This window comes from Cicer arietinum, chromosome 6, assembly GCF_000331145.2.
Source record: "Cicer arietinum cultivar CDC Frontier isolate Library 1 chromosome 6, Cicar.CDCFrontier_v2.0, whole genome shotgun sequence".
In the NCBI taxonomy this organism is placed as follows: Eukaryota; Viridiplantae; Streptophyta; class Magnoliopsida; order Fabales; family Fabaceae; genus Cicer; species Cicer arietinum.
Window position 1 is genome coordinate 35,879,829 of NC_021165.2, and position 11,219 is coordinate 35,891,047.

Below are 11,219 nucleotides of genomic sequence, written 5' to 3' on the forward strand. Positions count from 1 at the left end.
AGATTTTGTAAAGAAAGAACTGATAAAAATCCAGTAGTGAAACTGGTAGTTATCTTCATTATTGAGAGGGCTCATCAAGAAGAAGCTTTATTGTGATCTTGGAAGAGTTTGTAGAGAAACTCTGGGATACAGTGGTTGCCAAATAGAATAGAGAGAGAGTTTTAATATTGATAGGCCGGGAGCGCTGGAACATCTGTAAAACACTCTGAAAGATTCTATTGAAAAGGCCGAAATCATTTAAATTCGGGACTGGACGTAGGTCGTCAGATAGACGGCTGAACCAGTATAAAAATCGTGGTGCACTACTCTCTATCCCTTACTGTTTATTTCCATCTTGCATCGTAACATTGTATGATTGTATGATTAATCTTGATTGCATGCTTGTATCTTGATTAATTTGTAGAACAATTACTGTATATGCTGAACTAGTAATAAGTCAATACATGTAAGTGTGAACCTTCGCTTAGAAACAATTCCTTGGGACCGTGATTGATCATTAGTTTAATAAAAGTGCTCTTTTGTTAAATTGATTATCAATCTTGTTGCATTTTTTAAAAACCGTCATATACCTTTTTAGACAATAGAGGTCATATTTTACAACAGATTGATGAGATTTTTGGAGGAGAGAAAGACGGCTACGGCTGTGTATTCGAATACCAATTGTAAAATTAACCCTAAAATGTGAAACAGCTTTTATATTTGGGCAAAAACGCGAAGGTGTATTCGACTACATGTCTGTTGTATTCGAATACAGATTGTTCTGGGAACGTGTATTCGACAACACAGGGGTTGTATTCGAATACAAGAATTTTTGGAAAGTTATGTATTCGAATACAGTCATTGTGTATTCGACTACATCTTCAAATTTTTGCTTAAAAACTAATTTTTTTTCACAGAAATTTCATCATGTAAGCACATATTCATATATTAAGAACCAATAAACATCAAAGAATTTAATTTTAACAACTTAAGAGGAAATTTTAGAGTTTGAAGAGAGATGACAAATCATACCTTGCACGTTTAAAGGATCGTTTTCATGTAAATGCCAAGCTCTCTGCGTATTTTGTAAAATGAATCTTTAGGTAAAGGTTTTGTGAAGATGTCAGCTAATTGGTTGTGTGTATCCACAAACATTACTTCAACATTTCCTTTAAGCACATGATCTCGCAGAAAGTGATGGCGTATATCGATGTGTTTCGTCCGAGAGTGCATGATTGGATTCTTTGAAATATTGATAGCACTGGTGTTGTCACATCTTAGAGGAATGCATCCGAGGTCAAGTCTAAAATCATATAATTGCTATTTGAGCCAGAGAATCTGTGCACAGCAACTTCCTACTGCTATGTATTAAGCTTCAGCAGTGCTAAGGGCAACACATGTTTACTTTTTACAGGACCATGATACTAATGCATTTCCTAAGATATGACAAGTGCCACTTGTGCTTTTATGATCCGTTTTGCATCCTGCATAATCTGAATCAGAATATCCAACTAGACTACATATGCTACCCTTTGGATACCATAGGCCTACATTGGTTGTTCCTTTCATGTATTTCATAATTCTTTTTACTGCTACAAGATGCAATTCTTTATGATCCGCCTGAAATCTTGCACACAAACAGACACTAAACATAATATCTGGCCGATTGGCCGTTAGATATAATAAAGATCCAATCGTACCTCGATATTTTGATATATCTATTGAAATACCTGATTCATCTTTATCAACATAGGTTCCGGAGCCCATTGGAGTCGCACTTTCCTTGCAGTTTTCCATTTCAAATCTTTTGAGTAATTCTTTGCAATATTTTGCTTGATTTATAAAGATGTCGTGCACGAGTTGCTTGATGTGAAGGCCAAGAAAATAGTTTAATTTTTCCATCATGGACATTTCAAATTCTCCTTGCATTATTAAAGAGAATTCTTCACATATGTCATTGTTTGTTGATCCGAATATCATATCATCAACGTAGATTTGTACCAATAATGTGTGACCATTATCTCTTTTAACAATTAATGTCTTATCGACTTTCCCTTTTTCAAATCCTCATTCACATAGGAAGGTGCTTAATCTATCATACCAAACTCTTGGAGCTTGTTTTAGACCATAGAGAGCCTTTTTTAATTTGAAAACATGTGAGGGATTTTTGGAGTCTTCAAAGCCAAGTGGCTGTTTGACATATACTTCTTCATTAATATATCCATTGAGAAAGGCACTCTTCACATCCATTTGAAATAGTTCAAAGTTCATAGAGCAAGCATAAGCAAGTAGTAAACGTATTGCTTCTAACCTTGCTACTGGGGCAAATGTTTCATCAAAGTCAATCCCTTCTTCTTGATTGTACCTTTGAGCGACCAATCTTGCTTTGTTGCGGACAACTATACCATTCTCATCAAGTTTATTTTTAAACACCCATTTTGTACCAATGATGTGTTTATTTCCAGGATTAGGAACAAGTTCCCATACTTTGCTTCTTTCGAATTGGTTGAGCTCTTCTTGCATGGCAAGTATCCATTGATCATCATTAAGTGCTTCACTAATTTTGGAGAGTTTGATTTGAGAAACAAATACCATGTTCAAGCAACCATCTCGTAGTTTTAGCCTTGGTGTGACTCCTTTGTTGATATCACCTTTGATGTTATCAATTGGGTGATATCTATGGGTTCTCCATTCTTTTGGAAGATTATCATTTTGCTTTTTGTAACACCCCAATTTTCAAAGCGAGGGTGTATTTTTTTTTTCAAAAGGGATTAATATAAAACATAGAAACAATTAAGGTAATACCTTTGGATAAATAATTGAGTCATTATAATTTACAAGCAGCGGAAAAGTTTCTCAGAATATGAATCCAAAGTATTTACACAACAACAAATGATACATGGAACCCATTCAACTAAGATGTCATACTGACAATATTAGTAAAGGTACAGTTTTCCAGTTCAAAATAACGTAATCCAAAAAAAAAAAACATATGTTCCCTCTATGTCATCCTAATCTGATCATTCTTCAAAAAAAAAAAACTATAGTTATACACCCTGAGTGATCTCCACGCGCCCCGTGAGATCCTCCTAACATAGCTCCGGTCAAGCATTCCCATCTACATTCCCATCCGTAGGGTACGAACTGGTAGGATCGTCTTGGCTCTCATCTGAGGGCAAAGCCCAGATTTCCACAATAGTTGTAAAGGGTCACCAACCGAAATTAACAGTTAACACATAACATTTAAGTTTTTAAATGCACAAAATAAACTTTCAACTAAGCATGCACCTTAAAAGGATTTTCCATATGCTAAAAGTTCATATAATGGTTGTCAATTAAAAATGAAATCAAAATAAAGTTTTCAATCCATCAAGTAATACATAACTAACCAAGGCATTGATAAATCAATTGAGCAATCTGTTATCTAACTCAAAATAAGAATTTCTACTAAGCCAATCGATTTCCAAATCGATTTCCTGAAGGTTTTTAGTGAAATTTGAATTCTGGGCTTAATTCAATCGATTGGGCAATCGATTGACAGGATAGCTGAGCCCCTGACTTAAATGCCAATCGATTTCCAAATCGATTTCCTGAAGGTTTTTAGTGAAATTTGAATTCTGGGCTTAATTCAATCGATTGGGCAATCGATTGACAGGATAGCTGAGCCCCTGACTTAAATGCCAATCGATTTCCAAATCGATTTTTGTCAGTTTTGCTGAATTCCTGGATGGCCAAATCGATTGGGAAATCCATTTTATAAATAGTTGAGCCCCTGTAACTTCCCAAATCGATTGAGAAATCGATTTCCCTGCTTATCCTTCCAAAAATACATAAACTAATTCAATCACATTCATACACAACTCCAAATCTTAATACTTAGCAATTCCCACACAATCACCACGACAAATTGGGTTTCGAAATAGTTCTACAATCCATCACACTTACACACGGTAATCAATACATAACACTTAGCAATTCCAACAAAATTACATAACGCTCAATCATAACCTGATTCAAACACGACTCGTGTGCCAAGCACCCTAATACGATGCGTATATGCCAAAATGCATGGACTCGGAATTCCAAACCAAAACCCTCCTCGAAGGGCCGTAAATCATAATTGTACCACCTATCGCAGGCCCAAGTACCAATTACCGAGGTGCCACCTATCACGGGTCAGCACGATTTACTAAAATGCGTAAATCATAAACGTACCACCTATCACGGGTCAGTACAGTTTACCGAGGTGTCACCTATCACGGGTCAACACGATTTACTAAAAGAAAAAGCGGAAATCGTAAATGTACCACCTATCACGGGTCAGTACAGTTACCATGGTGTCACCTATCACGGGTCAACACGATTTACTAAAAGAAAAAGCGGAAATCGTAAATGTACCACCTATCACGGGTCAGTACAGTTACCATGGTGTCACCTATCACGGGTCAACACGATTTACTAAAAGAAAAAGCGGGAATCGTAAATGTACCACCTATCACGGGTCAGTACAGTTACCATGGTGTCACCTATCACGGGTCAACACGATTTACTAAAAGAAAAAGCGGGAATCGTAAACGTACCGCCTATCACAGACCAGTACTGTTTACCGAGGTGCCACCTATCACGGGTCAGCACAATCCACCAAAAATGTAAATCGTAAATGTACCACCTATCACGGGTCAGTACAGTTACCATGGTGTCACCTATCACGGGTCAACACGATTTACTAAAATATAAATCGCAAACGTACAACCTATCACGGGTCCGTACAATTTACCAAGGTGCCACCTATCACGGGTCAGCACAATTCACCAAAAATATAAATCGTAAATGTACCACCTATCACGGGTCAGTACAGTTTACCGAGGTGTCACCTATCACGGGTCAACACGATTTACTAAAATATAAATCGCAAACGTACAACCTATCACGGGTCCGTACAGTTTACCAAGGTGTCACCTATCACGGGTCGACACAATTTACCAAATGAAATGCATGAGCATACACAGACTCCATTCACAACAATCGTTAAGCAAATGCAGATATTAAAAGATTCCCCATTTTTAATACCCATTTAACTTAAACGACTTTCAAACAACATTAATTAAATAAGTCATTAAGAGATTCCCCGTTCTTAATACCGATTTAACTTAATGATTTTCAAAACAAAACGTTAAGCAAACAGTCATATTAAGAGATTCCCCATTCTTAATACTCATTTACCGAAACGATTTTCAAAAACGATAGTTAAGTAACCGAGACATTAAGAGATTCCCCATTCTCAACGCCCAGTTAACTTAAACATTTTCCTCAAATACACATTAAGTAAACCGAGGTATTAAAAGATTCCCCATTTTTAATACCCATTTAACTTAAACGACTTTCAAACAACATTAATTAAATAAGTCATTAAGAGATTCCCCGTTCTTAATACCGATTTAACTTAATGATTTTCAAAACAAAACGTTAAGCAAACAGTCATATTAAGAGATTCCCCATTCTTAATACTCATTTACCGAAACGATTTTCAAAAACGATAGTTAAGTAACCGAGACATTAAGAGATTCCCCATTCTCAACGCCCAGTTAACTTAAACATTTTCCTCAAATACACATTAAGTAAACCGAGGTATTAAAAGATTCCCCATTTTTAATACCCATTTAACTTAAACGACTTTCAAACAACATTAATTAAATAAGTCATTAAGAGATTCCCCGTTCTTAATACCGATTTAACTTAATGATTTTCAAAACAAAACGTTAAGCAAACAGTCATATTAAGAGATTCCCCATTCTTAATACTCATTTACCGAAACGACTTTCAAACAACATTAATTAAATAAGTCATTAAGAGATTCCCCGTTCTCAATACCGATTTAACTTAATGATTTTCAAAACAAAACGTTAAGCAAACAGTCATATTAAGAGATTCCCCATTCTTAATACTCATTTACCGAAACGACTTTCAAACAACATTAATTAAATAAGTCATTAAGAGATTCCCCGTTCTTAATACCGATTTAACTTAATGATTTTCAAAACAAAACGTTAAGCAAACAGTCATATTAAGAGATTCCCCATTCTTAATACTCATTTACCGAAACGACTTTCAAACAACATTAATTAAATAAGTCATTAAGAGATTCCCCGTTCTCAATACCGATTTAACTTAATGATTTTCAAAACAAAACGTTAAGCAAACAGTCATATTAAGAGATTCCCCATTCTTAATACTCATTTACCGAAACGACTTTCAAACAACATTAATTTTATTAAAATTACCATTTCACCCATAACGCATTAAATTCTTCGTAAAAGATTCACCGCAGTTAATTTAATTTATTCATCGACGAGTAATTTTAATCGGCATCAAAATATCTTTTTGATCATATAAACTCCAAAATATTAATAACTTTGGCTAAAAAGCCTCCGAGCCAATATCCAAAATACACAAAAATACATAAAGTATACTTTAAAATTATGGGTCTTACATTACTACCCCCCTAAAATTAGTTTCGTCCTCGAAACTATGCGTCGATAAATAACTCTGGGTGTTGTTCTCTCATCTTGCTCTCCAGTTCCCAAGTCGCATCATAAAGATATCTTCATCGGCTTTTTCATTGAATTTTCCAAGGTTGTCTTTACCGTTGTTTAGCACGAAACACTTACATCCAAAAATGTGGAAGTGAGAGATATTGGGCTTTCTTCCTTTGTAGAGTTCATACGGAGTTTTCTTAAGAATCGGTCGAATGATTACTCGATTGGAAACATAACATGTTGTGTTTACAGCATCAGTCCAAAAATATTTTGGTAGGCTTGAGTCGCTTAACATAGTCATTGCGAGCTCTACCAAAGATTTGTTCTTTCTTTCAACAACCCCATATTGTTGTGGTGTTCTAGGTGCAGAAAAATTGTGGAAAATTCCATTTTCTTCACAAAATTCTTCAAATGAGGTATTTTGAAATTCTCCTCTATGATCACTTCTAATTGATACAATTTTGGCTATTGTTCATTTTGGACTAGTTTGGCATACTTCTTAAATGCTTTAAAAGCTTCATTTTTACTTGCCAAAAATAAGGTCCAAGTGAACCTTGAGCAGTCATCAACAATCACTAGTCCATATGAGTTTCCACCAAGACTTTTGGTTCTTGATGGACCAAACAAGTCCGTATGTATTAATTGAAGTGGTCTTGAAGTTGAAATAACAATTTTAGGTTTGAAAGAGTTCTTTGTTTGCTTACCTTTTTGACAAGCGTCACACAATTTATCCTTTGTAAATTTTATTTTTGGTAAGCCTACAACAAGATCATGCTTGACCAATTTGTTTAAATGATCCATGTGAAAATGTGCAATTTTTTTATGCCACAACCATGCATCATTATTGTCGCTTACCAAAAGACATTTCATTTTTAAGGATAAATCGTCAAGATTAAGTATAAAGATGTTTTTGAAACACTTACAGATAAATTGAATTTCATTTGTAGCTTCATTTTGGATGATACATTCATCTTTGTTGAAGGCTATCTTGTATCCTTTATCGCAAAGCTGACTAATGCTTATGAGATTGTGTTTTAGACCTTCAACATATAGTACATCTTCAATTGAGGGGGATGGGGCTGTGCCGACTTTTCCAATGCCTAAATTTTTTCCTTTGTTGTGGTCTCCATAGACCACATATCCCTTTTATTCAAGAGTTAAGGTTGAAAATTTTGTTATATCACCCATCATATGTTTTGAGCATCCACTATCTAAGTACCACATATTTGAGGTACTTTGCGTGCATACCTGCAACATTAAAATCAAATTTTATTAGGTACCCAATGTGCTTTGGGTACTTGATGGTTAGTACCTTTCTCTACCCACATGTAATGCCCTTTTGGAACACTAATGTTTCTAACATGACAAGCATTAGGAGTGTGACCCTTGAGACCACAATAAGAACAAGTAGGAATAAATCTATTTTTAATAGCATGTGTATGAGATTTACTTTGAATAATTTTCTCTTTATAATGGTGATTCTTTTTCATAATTATAATCTTTTCTTGATTGGATTGACTACTCGATTTCACAAAAATGGTCTTATTTAAGCTTGGTTTATCAAATTTTGAGTATCCAAGACCACTTTTGTTGTTTGAGTATCTTTGCATATTTAAAACATTTTCCAATCCTATTTGTCCTTTTTCGTATCATTTGCATACGTATCTTCCAAAAATTGTAGTGTTCTCCAATGAAGCATGGTGGTTTGTTACTACTGCAACCGTCTCTAAAAATAGGTTGTGCGGAAGCCATGAGTAGTGATCGAGGAGTAAGTTACCTGAACATGCTCTGATGCCAATTGTAAGTACAGAGGTACGCCTAAAAAGGGGGGGAGGTGAATTAGGTGTTAGGATATTTTCTGGTTTTTAGAGACTTAGTGGATTATTTTTGTGTTTAGGATTGATGTATGTAAAAATATAAATGGCAGAAAAATAAAAATAGAAACAATAGAACTATCCTGGTTCCCCTTATGACCAATGGTACATTCAGTCCTCTTGCACACCACAAGAGATTAATCCACTTATTGTTAGAAAATGTACAATTCCCACCCTGAGATTTCTGCTACAAACTTCTAACAATACTTCTAGATAGCACACCACTATCTTAGATTAAGTTACTTTAAGAAAGTACTACTTTCTTTTACAAGTGATACAATATGATTTTGAATAAGGATATAAAAGAGGTATAATGATTTCAATCCAATAATACTTCAAGTACTTTGAGAACCTTTCTGAATGATATGAAAATGAAATGCAACTACTTTGTAAAAAATTAGAATTTTGTTCAAAGTTGTTCAAGGTTTTATTCAAGGATTGTGTGTTTTTGATCTGAAGTTATGGTGTATTTATACTCTATAAACATCTCTTCAGATTCGTGGCCATTGATCCAAGAGGTTTGATGAACAAATACAATGATCTAGAACCATTTTAGATCTGAAAAATTGTATTGCTTCTAGTTGTATTCGAATACAGGATGAATGTATTCGAATACACCTCTTTGTAATGTTCAGATTTATTCAAAATTTGTACCTTGTATTCGAATACATGCTTCATGTAGTCGAATACAAATTCGTGATTTTTGCCGCTAACTTGCTTTGTATTCGATTACAGAAGGTCGTAGTCGAATACATATGCAAAGGTTTTAGCTACTGACTTGCTTTGTATTCGATTACAGATGGGCGTAGTCAAATACAGATGTAAAGGTTTTGACTACTGACTTGTTTTGTATTCGACTACAGTAGGTCGTAGTCGAATACAAATGCAAAGGTTTTGGCTACTGATTTGCTTTGTATTCGACTACAGCAGGTCGTAGTCGAATACAAATGTGAAGCCTTTCCTTCTGACTTGCATTTGTATTCGAATAACTATGGTGTATTCGAATACACCTTTGTATTTTGTCAAAAATATTAGTTTTAAGACTTTGTTAATATAATTTTGACTTTTGAAAATACTTTATATGCGTGTGTAAATATGAATGGTTCTCATGTATTTGAAGTATTGGTTGTATCATTTACCTTTAAATTAAACATCTAATATGTTTGGATTTAACGCTTTATCAATGAAGATATTTGAACTTCTTTTTGAGCTTGTTGCTTTGATCATATTTGTTGATCTTTGTCTTCATCAAAAACATGTATTTTACAAGGGATGGGAAAGATTCTAGTTCATTGATGAATAAAATTAGGGTTTATAGCAAGAGAAATGAAATAAATTTTGTTTATATTTTTGTTTTGAATCTTATTGACTTTATATTGTATAAACATATAACTTAAAAGATTGCAGATGCAATTTTGTCATAATAATATTAATTATTGTTTTGCCACGTAGACATATTAACACGTCACTTCGACACTATTAAAAAATAAATGCCGATATGACATGTAAATATAGATAACTTTGGATTCTTAGCATTGTTTAATCTACATTAGACTCGTAACAACCCTGTATGTATTTTTGTAAAGAGAATTCTAAAAATGGATAACTTTATTTGCGTAACAAGATTTAAATGACCTATGTGAGACAAAAACCCTTAAAAAGATGTGTTTAGTACAAACAAATAATTTAAAGGTTTGAAAATTTAATTTTTCCTAAATTTAATATATAAAAACTCCACTAATTTTTTTTTCCCGGTGAAGAGATAGTTTAGTCTCTAAGAAAAATTGCGAGAACAAATTTAGTACCTTAGAAAAAAACAACTTTTAATCTCTCGAAAAAAAATATTGGGACAACTTAGTCCCTGATCAAACCACCTTCACAAAAAAGAATGATTATGTGTCAAGTTAATAATCAAATTGGTCCTTCAAATTGTAAGCGTCAATCAAATTAATCCATGAAATTTATAAATTGACAAACATGTTCTTTAAATTGTAAAATAGTAATCAAAAGAGTTCGTATTTAAACATTTATGATTAGATATTATAATGTGACATGTTAATTGAATATTTAATCCCTCCACAATGATATCATATCAATATCATCACAATGCATACTAAATTTCCTATGAAATTTAAATATTTCATTGACTAATTTTTCTATAATTAGTCAATGCTTAATTACAATTATACATATATTTATCTATGAGATGACAAAATATCTAACAATAAAAGTTTACACAATGACTATTTGATATTTTATAATATTAGAGATGTATTTGCTAATTTCACAAAATTCCGGGACTAATTTGACCGAAGTTTACAATTTCAGAGACTAATTTGCACATTTACTCATTATGTCTTTAACAATAATTGAAAATGATCAATTTTATCCCTGACAATATTAAAAGGGGATAATTTGATCTCTACAAAAGAAAATGTCTAAATAATTTCTTCTTCAAAAAATCGCTCATTTTTTCCTAATAATTCAAACGATCACCATCTACATAGATATTTAATTTTGTAAGAACAAACTAATACAATTTTTTTGGGATATATTGTTGATTTTTTTAGAATTGTCAAGTACTGTTGATATTTAATTGAATAATTTTGCTATAGGATGACTTTGTTTAAATATTAAAGAATAAAATGAAAATGATTTATTGAAGAATAAAGGATTTTTATCTTTTAAAAAAGTTTTAAAAAATTACTTTTTTTATGGACAAAAAGGTAATTTTAATCAAAGACGTAATGAATATTTAGTTTAATGTTTATTGATATATTTAATAGGTTTAATTGTTTTTTATTCTATTTGATGTATGTAAAAAATCACC